The sequence below is a fragment of the Dromiciops gliroides genome, chromosome 1 (genome assembly GCF_019393635.1).
Source record: "Dromiciops gliroides isolate mDroGli1 chromosome 1, mDroGli1.pri, whole genome shotgun sequence".
Taxonomy (NCBI): Eukaryota; Metazoa; Chordata; class Mammalia; order Microbiotheria; family Microbiotheriidae; genus Dromiciops; species Dromiciops gliroides.
Window position 1 is genome coordinate 494,398,747 of NC_057861.1, and position 11,947 is coordinate 494,410,693.

The following is an 11,947-nucleotide window of genomic DNA, read 5'->3' on the forward strand; positions in this document are numbered from 1 at the left end:
ATTTTATGTAATGAAATGAACACTGTGGTATACAGAAAACTGGCTAATCTATTAGAACATAGTGTACCTATGCTCATTTCTAATTGTATTTGCAGAAATCCATGAACAAGCAAAGATAATATGCAGAAAGAAGAATACAAATTTTGCCAAATGAAGCTAAAATTGAAATTGTTTTATTAAATGTAGTGACTCAGGGTAGAATTAGGTGTTATTTCCCTGCATGTCCTAATCCTAGGAAACTACAAGAGGGCATATGTGTCAGCTCAAAATTCCTTTGAATTCAATACAGATATTTTATACTGACAGCTATGTAGTTGTAATTGCAACTAACTTGGTGACATGGTCAAATCTTTGTACCCACTGATTTACATATATTTCTTTCAATTCTCATGGAGCCTAATTAATCTATTTCATAAAGTACTGCTTAATGATATAGAAAGATTTTTGGATTATTAATTCTTATACACCACAGTTGCCCACTTATAAAAGAATAAACAATGCACCCAAATGATTCCTCTTTTGTCTAGGAACAAAACACTGGGAGACTGATTCAATGATTAACAATAATAACAATAGTGATGATGATAATAAATTGGATTTGTATAGCTTTTTTAGGATTTTTCTTTTTTAGGATTTGATCTTCAATATAATTCTGTAAGGTTGATGCTGTTGCGGTTATTATTCTGGTGATGATAGTTATGCCATTTCCTCATTTAATGGAACTGAAATGGAAAAAATTCTGGAATAATACACTATTCTGTTATAATTTACCCATACACATATATACATGGACACATTGATGCGTGTATACATAATATATAGTATATATATATATATACACATATATACACACACATACATATATGCACATAATATATGTATGTATATATACATATATGTATACAATATATATAGAACTCCTATTCTACATAATCTCCTTTGGTGATCCTATAAATAACCAAAGGTTTAATTGTCACATCTATAGAATTGACTCAAAAATGAATTTATGCAGATGTTTTCTTTCTTCTGAGTTCTAATCCTGCAGTATCCACTGTCTTTCAAATATATAGAACTGGAAATCCTATAGGTAGGTATGTGTTTGTGTGTATTTGTGTGTATAAACTATTGTAAAGATGTATAGAATAATTACTTTTTGAAATTGAATTAGAAAAGATGGTAGAAGAGAGGCTGTGACTGCCACAAGCTACCAATAAACACAGACACTCCCAAATAATGCCACAAAAACCCCCCAAACATCCTAACTCACATAAAAATAGAGTAAGACTATTTTCTAGCCAAAGACAACAATTGGATCACCTGCTTATGAGGTTGATAGAGGAGCACAGTGTGTGGTTCAGACCCAGACAGGAACAGACCTTGCCTCCAGTGACTTGGAGTCTTTGGTGCCAGCTGCTTCTTTTGAAGCTCAGCTCATGGGGTAGTAAGTGGGTTCAGCAGTTGACCAGGGTGAAGTTGCTACAGTCTCTGCTGGAGTTGGGGAGAGAGTTGAAGGAAGGAAAGGCAGATTGGGGGAGGGGCAGTAAAAAACAAAACGTTTTTAAGGAGGGATAGGGTGAAGGAAGATAGAAAAGAGTAAATATATGGGAATTAAGAACTCTTGTTTTACTTTATCTCACTTGATCTCAATACACAAGGGTTCAATTATCACTTCTATGCAGTTGATTCACAATTGAATTTGTCCAGCCCTGTTCTCTCTTCTGAGCTCTCATCCTGCAGTAGCAACTTAAAAAAAAAATTAGAAATGGAAATCTTATAAGCATGTAAAATTGAACATGTCTAGAACTGATCTCATTATCTTTCTCAAAAAAAGTTTTTCTATTTACTTTTGAAATTTTCTATTACTGTTGAAAATTCCACTGTAACTTTAGTTTGTCAAGTTCTCAATCTCAATGTACTCAACTCCTAATTTCCATGCCCTATAAAGACTCAGTTGCCAAATTGTGTTCTTTCTGTCTATACAAAGTTTCATATGTATGTGTGTATGTATGCATATATGTATATATACATTTGTATGTGTGCACACACCAATATGTACATATATTACATATAAATATACTATATATAAACTTGTCTTTACATTTACATAATCTTCACTGTCATTCTGGGCTTTGTCATCTATCCTATTGAATAGCCTCTTTATTGGTATCTTTTCTTCAATTGTCTCTTCACTTGATTATGTCCTCCACACAACTGATTAAATTACTTTCCTTAAGCGGCTCAGGTTCAAGACAGATAAGCTGTCTCACAGAAGACTTAGGAGAAATAGAGAGAGCAAGAGAGAGAGAGAGAGAGACAGAGAGACAGAGAGACAGAGAGATAGATAGAGAGAAACAGACAGAGACAGAGAGATCTTAGAATATAACATTTCAAAAGGAAAAAGAGATAGACATAAACAAGAATAACATATTCTATACAGATAACTATCATCATGGGGGCGGGGGTTGAGTTGGGGAATGAACTTTTAAATAAATAGATACCTTTCAAGCACTTCTACAAACTTGAGTCCAAAGACTTTTAGCAACTTAAATTCATCTGAGCAATTGGAAGGATAACTATTAAAATGTAGTATTAACATTCTAAGAGAGGGAGAAAAACTAATGTGCATTCAGAATCTTTGAGAGTTAGTGAGGTAATTAAATAAGAAAAAAACATAAATCTTTGGAGAAACAAGTTTTATTATAATCATTTGAAGAAGAGAAAGAGAAGAAAGCCTAAAAAGTAACATAATAATGTTGAAAGCAAGAATGAGGGAGCGGACAGAGCCAAGATGGTGGAGGAAACGAAGTAATCTCTTGGAGCTCCCCACACAATCACTCCAAAAACCTCCAAATAATGGAAGAAGACAATTCCTGGAGCAGCAGAACCCACAAATGGATGGGGTGAGATAATTTTCCAGCCAAAGATGGCTTAGAAGGTCAAGAGAATAGATCTGTTGTACCAGGGTGTGAGTGGAGCCCAGACAACTGCACTGTGCAGATCCAGCCCCAAGCAGGCCATGTTAGAGAAAGAGAACTATGGTGTCTCAGAATCAACAGCAACAGCTGCTTCTGGAATTCAGCTCACTGTATGGTGAGAGGGTCAAGCAGTTGACCAGGGGAAGGTTTCACGGGTCTCTGCTGGCATTGAGGTAGAATTCTATGGTTTTGCCCATGCTTACAACCAGGAATTTGTCTTGAGCAATGGATCCCAGGTTGGGGAGAGGTTCAGGAATGCCCAAAGCTAGCAACATAGTGAAACAGAATTCTGTTTCCAGGTTAAAGAGTAAGCAATCCTAGGGTTATTTGCAGACCAGAGCACAGAGCAGAACAAAGAACCTGCCTCTACTTAAATCATACCACTTGAGACCCCCTGAAGCTTTGACAGTGCATCCTGGAAGCATTGCCCCACTTTAAGAAGGAATTAAATGTCAAGAAATAATCTAGCAGGGGGCAGCTAGATAGCACAGTGGATATAGCATCGGCCCTGGATTCAGGAGTACCTGAGTTCAAATCCAGCCTCAGACACTTGACACTTACTAGCTGTGTGACCCTGGGCAAGTCATTTAACTCCCATTGCCCCACAAAACAAAAAAAAGAAAGAAAGAAAGAATCTAGTAAAATGAACAGAGAGAAAAAAAATAGAAAGTTTCTTTGGTGACAAGGAAGACCAAAATACACCTCCAGAAGAAGATAACAAAGTCAAAACTCCTATATCCAAAGCTTCCAAGAAAAGAAATTAAATGGTCTCAAGCCATAGAAGTGTTCCAAAAGGACTTTGAAGATAAAGTAAAATAGATAGAGGGAAAAATGGAAAGAAAAATGAGAGTGATGCAGTAAATTGATGAAAAAAATGTCAACAGCTTGAAAAGCCAAATGGCAAAAAAAAAAAAAAAAAAAAAAACAACTCTGAAGAAAATCATTGTTTAAGAATTAGGATTGAGCAATGGAAGCTAATGACTTTATGAGAAATCAAGACACAATAAAGTAAATCCGAATGAATGAAAAAATAGAGGGTAATGTGAAATATCTCCTTTGAAAATAACAGCTGACCTGGAAATTTAAACCAGGAGAGATAATTTCAAAATTATTAGACTACCTGAAAACCATGATCAAAAAAAAATAGCTTAGATGTCATCTTCCAAGAGATTGTCAGGGAAAATTGCCCAGATATTCTAGAAGCAGAAGGTAAAATAGAAATTGAAAGAATCCACCTATCATCTCCTGAAAGAGATCCCAAAATGAAAACTTCCAGTAACTGGGGGAAAAAAAAATTGAAGCAGAGGCAAGAGCAATGTGAGATGATGATGATGGCAATTGGGGGAATCCTACTCAAATAGGACATATTAATTCAGTGGAATATTATTGTATTGTGAAAAAAAGAATGAGTTGATTTCAGAAACTCCTGGTAATACTTACTAGCCGTGTGACCCTGGGCAAGTCACTTAACCCCAATTGCCTCACTAAAAAAAAAAAAAAAAAGGAACTCCTGGCATTAAATAATGTAGAGTAAAATTAATAGAATGAAGATAACAATTTATATAAACCTAGGAAAACTTTAAAGAAAAAAAGAAATGCTTAAGAGGAACTTAGACTATTTCTTTATAGTATCTATCATGAAGCATATTATTCATCTCCTGCAGAGAGTGGATGGACATACATTTTTGGATATGGACACTGTGGATTCATTTTGTTTTAAATATAGTAATATTTTAAAATATATATTTCTCTTGAGTCTTAATGGAGGGAAGTTGGGGAGAGAGTTTAAATGTAGTGATGTCAAAAAAGAGAATCATTATTACAATTAATTATTTATTATTATAAGTTCAGGGAAGAGGGAAGATGGAAGTTAAACAAGCAAAGAAAAACAGAACAGGCTGAAAATAACCTATAAAATTATTATATAATTTTAAAAATAAAACAAAGAGTATGAAATGAAAATTCATGGTTTCATATAAAATCTTCTTTAGGGTTCTACTTATGCATGCAAATGTAATTTTTGAGTTATTGAGTTCAGAATAAAACAATTTTTAAAAAGTTATCCTTTTTGATATGCATTTGTAATTTTTTAGTTTTATCTAAGAAAATATAGATAATTATATATCAATATTTACAAGTTTGTTGTTACTTATTTTTTGGACAGGACTTTTCATTTATAGGTCTATGGAGCTTTTAGCAAATAACTTCTACTAAGGAAGGTTGTCAATCTATACCTTTTTATATTGCATTTTATTGTATTTTTTTAATTGCTGATTAATACCTTCTCTGATACTTTAGAGTCTTAGACATTTGCTTGGGGAACTAGAGAGATTAAACCTTATGCCAGGGCTTTTAAATTTTTTCTACCCACAACCCCTTTATTTGCTGAGAAATGTTTATGCGACCCTAGCAGTATATGTGTATAAAATAGGTATACATAACGTTTTAGTGTTGCCAAATTTTCTGTGATACCCACATTGAGCCATGTGACCCTATATGGGGTCACAACCCATAGTTTAAGAAGCTAGGCCTTACACTGTCTTTATACGTAATAGGTAGGACTAAAATCTAGGTCTTCCCTACTGGAGTTCAGCTTTCTATTGATTACAACAAACTACCTTTCCTGCAATATCGTTTAGTTTAAGTAATTTTAGAAATTCTTAGAACAGTGCTGTTTGGTAGATAGGTAGTGCAGGAGATAGTATACTGGCTCTTGAGTCAGTAGGGTCTGAAGGGACAACTGGTCTCAGACACTTCCTAGCTGTGTAAATCTGTGCAAATAGTTTGGCTATTAATAAATAGAGACAGAGACAGAGATGGAGAGAGACAGAGAAATCTTCATATATAGTATATATGTATAGAATATAGTTAACTCCGCCTACAAAACCCAAAATCAAACAAATAAATAAACAAACAAAAGACAAAATAGGAGCTCTTTTCTAGGTTCCTAAGGTAAAATATAAGGAATCACTGATAAAATGAAAATTTATTGATTCATAATGTTAAAAATGAACTTGGCTTTTCCGAGCTACCCAGAAGACGGGTCCATACAAGCGTTATACTCGGTTTCCAGCGTAACTTTAAAGGGAAACTTTCACAATGTCCGGACCCCTGGATGTCTTGCAGATGAAGGAAGAGGATGTCCTCAAATTTCTCACTGCAGGAACCCATTTGGGTGGCACTAACTTGGACTTCCATATGGAACAGTACATCCACAAAAGGAAGAGTTATGTCATCTACATCATTAATTTCAAGAGAACTTGGGAAAAGCTTCTGCTGCCTGCTCGCACCATTGTTGCCATTGAAAACCCTGCTGATATTAGTGTCATCTCATCCAGGAACACTGACCAGCGAGCTGTTCTGAAATTTGCTCCTGCCACTGGCGCTACACCTATTATTGCTGGACGTTTCACCCCGGGCACCTTCACTAACCAGATTCAGGCAGCTTTCCGGTAACCTCGCCTCTTGGTGGTCACTGATCCTCGGGCAGATCACCAGCCTCTGACTGAAGCATCATTTGTTAAACTCTCAACCATTGCATTGTGCAACCCAGATTCCCCACTTCGCTATGTGGACATTGCCATTCCATGCAACAACAAGGGAGCTCACTCCGTGTGTCTGATGTGGTGGATGCTGGCCCGTGAAGTCCTACGTATGCGTGGTACCATCTCCCGTGAACATGCATGGGATGTGATGCCTGATCTTTACTTCTACAGGGATCCAGAAGAGATTGAGAAGGAAGAGCAGGCCTCAGCTGAGAAGACAGTGATAAAGAAGGAATTTCAGGGTGAATGAACTGCTCTACCTCAGAATTCACTGCTGCTCAACCAGAGGTGGCTGATTGGTCTGAGGGAGTACAGGTACCATCTGTGCCCATTCAGCAGTTTCCTACTGAAGACTGGAGTGCTCAGCTTGCTACTGAGGACTGGTCTTTGGCTCCTAGTGTTCAGGCCACTGAGTGGGTAGGGACTACCACAGAGTGGTCCTAAATTTTATCCCAGGTGCTCTAATAGAGAAGGAAAAGATTCTTGAAGGAAAATAAATCTTGATTTCTTATCTAAAAAAGAAAAACAAACAAAAAAACCCAAAAAACTAAAAATGAACTTGGCCTTTTACTTTTACTTTTCTTTTCTTTTTTTTTTTTTAGTATTTACAAAAGACTGAAAAAAGATTGTTCTGTTCAACACTGTTCATGACTTTTAATGCTTAGATTTGCTTTTTATAGTAAATCCAAAAGCAGTGGGGAGGAAGCTGATTGTCAAAGGGTAAATTGAGCTAGCAAGATCATTTACATTTTGACTAGATCTGAATTTTACCAACATGATTAATAGTGTGATAATAATTGGAACAGGGAACAAGAAGAAATAAGTATTTATATGTGTGAGTGAGAGAGAGAAAAGGAGAAAATATCAAGGATATATGAAAATAAGTGAAAATTAACTATGCAATTTAGAATCTTTGAAGTTATTTGAATTTTTGATTTAAACATGTTATGAAATGTCTTCCCCTTCCCCCCTATTTTCCTGCTAATGTTAGAAGAATATACTCAGTGAGTAGGAAGGGAAAAATATTACAGAGACACAACCCTTGGGGACCAACACTCTAGGTGGTAAAAAGGAAAGTTGAATTGACTGAGGCTGAAACCTTTAATAATATTGTATTTTGAGTTCTTTGACGGGATGGAAATGATATCAGCTGGCTCTTCTTAACCCACTGTGTTATGATCACAAAGAGTTAGCTTTGCCAATGAACTGAGATCATTCATTAATAATCAGGAGCAACAGCAATCACAGCAGCAACAAAAAATTTTTGAGTTTGTTAAAGAAAAGCAGAGGTACTTCTGAATCAAGGGTTGGTGCTCTATCCACTGTGTCACCTAGCTGCCCGTTACTTTTTAATTTTAAATTCTTTCATTCACTCTTCATTGAGAAGGGAAGCAATTTTATATGTTGTACATGTGTAGTCATATAAAATATATTTCCTGATTTGTCATGTTATAACAGAAAATGCAGGGGCACCTAGGTGGTGCAGTGGATAGAGCACTGGCCCTGGATTCAGGAGGACCTGAGTTCAAATCTGGTCTCAGAGACTTCATACTTACTAGCTGTGTGACCCTGGGCAAGTCACTTAACCCTCATTGCCCCATCCAAAACAAAAGAAAAAAGAAGAAAAAAAGAAAATTCTGCCTCCTCCCTAAAAAGAAAAATTAAGAAAATTTAAAAAAATACTTCACTCTGTATTCAGAATCTATCAGTCCATTCTCTGAATGTGGATAGCACTTTTTTTTTAATCTTAAGCCCTTCAGGATTGCCTTGGATCATTGTATTACTGAGAAAAAACTGAATTATTCCCAGTTTATCATAGTGCAGTATTACTGTAACTATATCCAGTGTTCTTCTGGTTCTGCTCATTTCACTTTGCTTCAGTTCACATACATCTTTCCATTTTTTTTTTCCTGAGAATATCCAGCTGGTCTTCTCTTATAGTATAATAAAATTCAATCACCACAACTTGTTCCACCATTCAACAATTGATGTGCATCCCCTCAATTTTAAATTCTCTGTCACTATAAAAGAGCTGCTATAAATCTTGTTTGTATGTATAGATCCTTTCCATCTTTAAATCTTTTTGATATAGAGACTCAGTAGTGGTATTTCAAGGTCAAAAAGTATGTATAATTTTATGGCCATTTGCCTATAGTTCCACATTTTCCTCTGGAATAGTTGAATCAATTTACAACTCTACCAAGAGTGTACTAGCGCCTCAATTCCTTTATATCCCCTCCAACATTGACATCTTTATCTATTACATTAGTTAATCTGATTGGTGTGGGGTGCTTCCTCAGAGTTATTTTAATTTATATTTCTCTAATCAATAGTGATTTAGGGAAGGTGTTTTTTTAAACTATTAGATAGCTTTAATTACTCCATTTGAAATCTGCCTGTTCATATCCTTTGAACATTTATCATTTGGTGAATGGTTCTTATTTTTATAATTTTGATTCAGTTCTCTATACATTTGATAAATGAGGGCTTTATCAGATAAATTTTCTATATTTTTTCATAATTAAGATTACTGTGTATTTCTCTCAGTCCTATTTCCTCCCCTGTTTATTCTTCTCTCTCTCTCTCTCTCTCTCTCTCTCTCTCTCTCTCTCTCTCTCTCTCTCTCTCTCTCTCTCTCTCTCTCCTTTCACCCTTTCTGTCCTTAAAAGCTTTTTGCTTCTGCCTACCTACTCCTCCTAGCCACCCTTCCTTTTATCACCACTCTCTTTTATCTACTTCTCACTCCTACTTTCCAGTAGGGTAAGATACATTTCTATACTCATTTTAATGTGCATGTTATTCCCTCTGTAATGGGCTAAAATCTTAGCTAGTCTGTCTAAAATCTAATGAGTGGTTGCCATTGAAATATAAGCTTTAGGAAGAGTTTAGACTTTTAAGCATTTATTAAGAAGAATAAGAATTTGGTGAAGAGAGAGAGAAAGAGGCCTAGATTCAGCTGTCTATCTCATGGAGCCAATGTCTCCAGCTCCTTTTCCCCCTGAGGTCCTTGCAAAAGAGAGCTAGAGAGCAAGCCTTGTCCCTTCTTTGTCCCACAAACCTCCTGTGAAACTGGGAACATGCCACCCATTTGCACACACAGCTCCAAGGTAATTGTCTGGTAGCTTTGATAGACAGTACCCACTAGCAAACATCACTTCCTGACGCTGAGGAAAAGTCACATGGCTTGCTCTCAGATACCTTCTCCTCATGGCGGAGCTTTCCTACAGTAACTCTCCAGCAGGTGGCATCACTCCTATCATTTCACCTCCTTGAGCCAATTCAAATGAGAGTAAAGATCTAGCGCTGTCCCTTTCTCCAACTTCTTCTCCATTTTTAAAGCTCTTTAATGCATCATTTATATGTGATAATTTACCCTATTTTACCTTTACCTATCCCCTTCTCCTAGTGCATGTCTTTTTTTCAAACATTAATTATTTTTCTTTTTAGATATCATTCCATTATATGCAACTCACACCTCTGTCCTCAGTCTTTTTATACTTCTTCTAACTGCCCCAAAGATGAGAAAGTTCTTAGGATTTAGATGTATCATCTTCCCATGTAGAAAGGCAAATAGTTTAATCTTATTGAACCCCTTATGTATGATTATCTTTCCTGTTAACTTTTGGTATACTTCTCTTGAGTCATGTATTTGGAAGTCAAATTTTCATTTCAACTCTAGTCTATTCATCAGAAATACTTAAACACCATCAATTTCATCCAATGTCCATTTTGCCTCCTGAAGGATTATATTCAGTTTTGTTAGGTAGATGATTCTTGATTGTAATCGCACGTGTGTTGTCAACTAGACCATCATATCCTAAACCTGTGATTCTTTTTTTTTTTTGGTGAGGCAATTGGGATTAAGTTACCTGCCTAGGGTCACAGAGCTAGTACGTGTTAAGTATCTGAGGCCAGATTTGAACTCAGGTCCTCCTGACTCCAGAGCTGGTGCTCTATCCACTGTGCCACGTAGCTGCCCCAAAACCTGTGATTCTTTAAACTAGAAGGGGTGAAATCTTGTGTTATACTGACTATGGCTCCATGATATTTGAATTGTTTCTTAAATTTTCACTCCTTGATCTATTTTCTATGTTCATTATTTTCCCAATGCCATATTTCATATTTTCTTCTACTTTTAAAATTATTTTTTATTTTGTTTTCTTGTTTCTTGATGTCTCATAGTGTCATTAGCTTCCACTTGCCCAATTATATTTTTTTTAGGAATTATTTTCTTCAGTGAGCTTTTCTCCCACCTTTTTCATATGGCCATTTCCAGGTTTTAAGGAGTTCCTTTCTTCATGAAATTTTGTACAATTTTTTTTTTGTATGTGGCCAATTCTGCTTTTTTAATGTGTGTTCTTCAGTATATTTTGTTCCTCTTTTACCATTTTGTCTATTCTTTTTTTTTTGAGGTAATTTTTTTAAAAAGGATTTGTTTATGCCTCCTTTACCAAGCTGTTAACTCTTCCCCCACCCCGTGTTTTTCTTGCATCACTCTCATTACTTTCTTTTTCTTTTTTTTTTTCAAATTTCCTCTACTTCTCTATGTGACTTTATTTAATTTTTCTCTTGCTTTTCTTTTCTAGGTCAATGAGGAGTAAGTGACTTACCCAGGGTCATACAGCTAGTAAGTCTCAAGTATCTGAGGCCAGATTTGAACTCAGTTCCTTCTGAATCCAGGGCCAGTGCTTTATTTACTATACCACCTAGCTGCCCCCACTTGTATGATTTTAAAAATTCTTTTTGAGCCCTTCCATACTCTGAAACCAATTAACATTTTTCTTTGGGTTGTTGCATGTAACTATTTTAATTTCATTTTCTTCTTCTGAGTTTTTGTTTTTATTTCCCTGTCACTATAGTCAAATTTTGGTTTGTGCATTTTCCCACCCTATTTGATGACTTTTATCTTTACAAGTTTAAGTTGGACTTTAGTCCCAGAGTGTTAGGGGCACTGTCCAAAACTTCAGGTTTTTTGTATAGAATTACTTGTTGTGGTCTATAAGCTTTCACTTCTTCCTAGGTTATATAATCTAAGGAGAGGTGGGTTTATTATTCTACTGGATTGTGCTCTTATCTGTGAGCTACCACAAGCACTCTTTTTTTTTTTTTTTTTTTTTTTGCTTTGGAAAGACCCTTGCTCTTTTGTGTTCACAAATGATGGGTTAGTGCTTATCCTCACCTTGGGACTGTGACTCAGGACTGTGACACAGGTCTGTGTCCCAGATACATGAATGGGCAATGCAAGAGTACTGGATGCCGTGCCCACAAAAGGATCTTTGTACTCTCTTTCTATTCTTAACCTCTTACTGTCTGTGGGCTGAGAGGTCTGGAAGCAACCAGTGCAACCACTGATTTACTTACTCCCAAGCCTGCTGCCTACTAACTGAGGCATAGGCTGTATTTGAACAGTTTGTTACAGCTGGATTG

General features: G+C 36.0%; 1 pseudogene; it reads left to right on the forward strand.

The window, feature by feature from the left end:
• The first annotated feature begins 6,074 nt into the window (after positions 1–6,074).
• Positions 6,075–6,964, forward strand: LOC122735745 (annotated as a pseudogene).
• Positions 6,965–11,947: the final 4,983 nt, after the last annotated feature.